The sequence below is a fragment of the Pipistrellus kuhlii genome, unplaced genomic scaffold (assembly GCF_014108245.1).
Source record: "Pipistrellus kuhlii isolate mPipKuh1 unplaced genomic scaffold, mPipKuh1.p scaffold_m20_p_1, whole genome shotgun sequence".
NCBI lineage: Eukaryota > Metazoa > Chordata > Mammalia > Chiroptera > Vespertilionidae > Pipistrellus > Pipistrellus kuhlii.
In genome coordinates, this window is record NW_023425404.1 from 110046620 (window position 1) to 110049722 (window position 3103).

General features: G+C 38.4%; 1 pseudogene; it reads right to left on the minus strand.

Annotated features, from left to right (window-relative positions):
• Nucleotides 1-2281: 2281 nt before the first annotated feature.
• LOC118710350 lies at nt 2282-2444 on the minus strand (annotated as a pseudogene).
• Nucleotides 2445-3103: the final 659 nt, after the last annotated feature.

Sequence of the window (3103 nt, forward strand, 5' to 3'; positions counted from 1 at the left end):
AATTGCGTGGTTTAGTGGTTGAGCATAGACCTATTAACCAGGATGTCATGGTTTGATTCCTTGTCTGGGCGTGTGCCCAGGTTGTGGGCTCCACCCCCAGCAGCTAATCAATGATTCTCTCACATCATTGATGTTTCTATCTCTTTCTTCCTCTCTAAAATAATAAACATGTATTTTTTAAAAAGAATATATCATCATGATTTCATTTATTAAAAACACAAACACACAGAGGAAAGTGTTTAGAGCACACTAACTGTGAATGTAAAATTATAAAAGATATCTTAAAAGTATAACACTAAGCTCATTATCTCAAAAAGGAGGGGAATAAATTGGGACCAGGTTTGTGGTCAAGATGGACTTTATTTGACTATAATGTGTTGTATCTACAGAAAAATAATGATAGTATATGTTATTTGTATAATGGTTTTGAGAAATGAGGAACAAATATAAAAAACAAATGTGACCAATGCTGACAGGATTAAATAATGGGTGGTGGAAATAATGGTCTAGTATATGAAACCAAATACTACTAGTTCTCATTAAGTGAGATACTGTGTGTGCACAATAAACTCTCCCAAGACTCAGCTAAATATCTGTCTTTTTTTACATTATCCCAGGAACTAGGGGCCCTGGTTTTGAAAGAGAAAAAGGTACAGGTGTGGTAGCTACGGCCCCTTTTCAGTTTACTTTAACAGCATTGTAAATTACGAGTCATAACATTTATCCATTGCAAATTTTCAGTTCAGTGAGTTTTACTAATTTATAAGAGTTGTGTAGCAACCCATGCCATCCAACATTACAACACTGAAATCACTCCCAAAACTACTTTTTTGCATTTTGCAGTCAATATCTACTTTCACCACTAGCTCCAAGAAAGCCATCAACATGTTTCTGTCTCCATAGTTTTGGCGTTTGCATATCTTTTTCTGTCATTTAACATAGTTTTTGAGATTCACCCATGGCTTTTTGTATATCAATAGTTTATTTTTTCTTAATGTGGGTATGTTATATGGATGTGCCACCTTTTGTTTATCTATTCACCTGTAAGTGGGTATATGGGTTGTTTCCATTTGGAGATATTTTAATTAGTGCAGCAGATGAGTCTTTGTGGAGAATTATGTTTTCATTTCTGTTGGCTAGTGTAGTGTGTTGAATGGTGGCCCCCCAAAAGATATAACCACTTAGAACTTGGTGAATATAACCTTGTTGGGGAAAGGCTACTCAAATATATGATTAAGTTAAAGATCTTGATGTGAAAACATCTTGTTTTAGCAGGGCCCCCAAAATCTGATGGCCATGCCCTTATAAGGGACAGAAGAGAAGACATAGGCAAAAATAGGAAGGCCATGTGAAGATAGGCAGAAATTGGACTTATATTAAGGAACATTTGAAGACACCAGAAGCTGCAAGGAAGGATTATCTCCTAGACTGTTCACTGCTGACAATCTTGATTTTGGACTTCTAGATTCCAGAATTGTAAAAGAATAAGTTTATGTTGTTTTAAGCTACCACATTTGTGGTAATTTGTCTTGGCATCCCTAATAAAGGAAAATAAATAGATCTCTAAGAATATTACTGGGCCATATGATAAGTGATTATTTAACTTAAAACAACAACAAAAAACACAGACAGTACAAGAGGCTGGTGGCTCTGTCTGGGGCTTTTCCTTGAAGGCTGCGTGCTTATGTGAGAGGCCTCTGTCAGCGATGGCTGCCAGACTCCGGCTATGGATTTGGGCCCAGTTAACCACAAGGAGCCCTTTGTGGCAGACTGGCACTCTTCAAAGGCAAGGACACAGTCTGACTAAGTGCTGTGCACCTGGCACACGGTATCTTCTGCAACATAACAAACCTGAAATTCCACCTTAGTGACTTAAAACAACAATTATTACTAATTCTTCTGCTTATGAGACAGCTAACGGGTTTTAAAAAGCCTCACCAATAAGACTGGCAATTTGTGCTGGCCACTAGCTGGGTGCTTAGTTAGGGCTGTTGGTTGGGGGACTTGTTTCTTCTCCTGAGCCTTTCCACGTTGCTGCTTGAACTTCTCACAGCATGGCAGCTTACTTTCAAGAAGGAATGTTCTAATCGATGTAGATATATCTTAAGTCCCACCCTTGAAAGTTACATAGCTTCAGTTCTGCGTTCTTTGGGACAAAACAGATCATCAGACCAGACCAGATTTAAGAGATGGAAAAATAGACTCCATCAAATAATGAGAGGAATGATCAAGAATTTGTGGCCATCTTTAATTTTTAATTAGCTTAAACTTTATTTTTTACCAATGTCCCCGTGCTTGAGGATAGTACTAGTAGACAGAAACCATCAATACCAGAAACATGGTATTGAGGGGGCCAGGGCCCTTTCCCTCTGCTTCTTTGCATTAAGGAGAACAAAGCAACAGTCTGCCCCGCCTCACACCACCCCCCACCCCGCAAGAAGAAGAATAAACTTGTTATTTTAGAGACTACACTTGAATTTCATACTTGTTTAACTTTATAGATTTTTTAAAAATATATTTTATTGATTTTTTACAGAGAGGAAGGGAGAGAGCTAGAGAGCTAGAAATGTCGATGAGAGAGAAACATCGACCAGCTTCCTCTTGCACACCCCCTACTGGGGATGTGCCCGCAACACGGGTACATGCCCTTGACCGGAATCGAACCTGGGACCTTTCAGTCCGCAGACTGACGCTCTACCACTGAGCCAAACCGGTTTTGGCAACTTTATAGATTTTTAACAAACAAAATCTATAGTCAATTAAAAATTATCTCAGAATGCATTGCTTTTCTTTTAAATTTCTTTGTCCCAACTCCTTTATTGCTTAGTATTTTAGTTCCATCTTACTTATAAAACTTGTGCCCAGCCAGTGTGGCTCAATTATTGAGCACTGACCCATAATCCAAGAGGTCACTGTTCAATTCCCAGTAAAAATACATGCCTGGGTTGTGAGCTCAATCCTGAGTAGGGGGTATACAAAAGGCAGCTGATCAATGATCTTTCTCTCTCATCGAAGTTTCTCTCTATCTCTCTCCCTCTTTCTTTAAAAATCAATACAAACATTTTTAAAAAAACAAGGCAAGCAATCAAACAAAACCACAAGA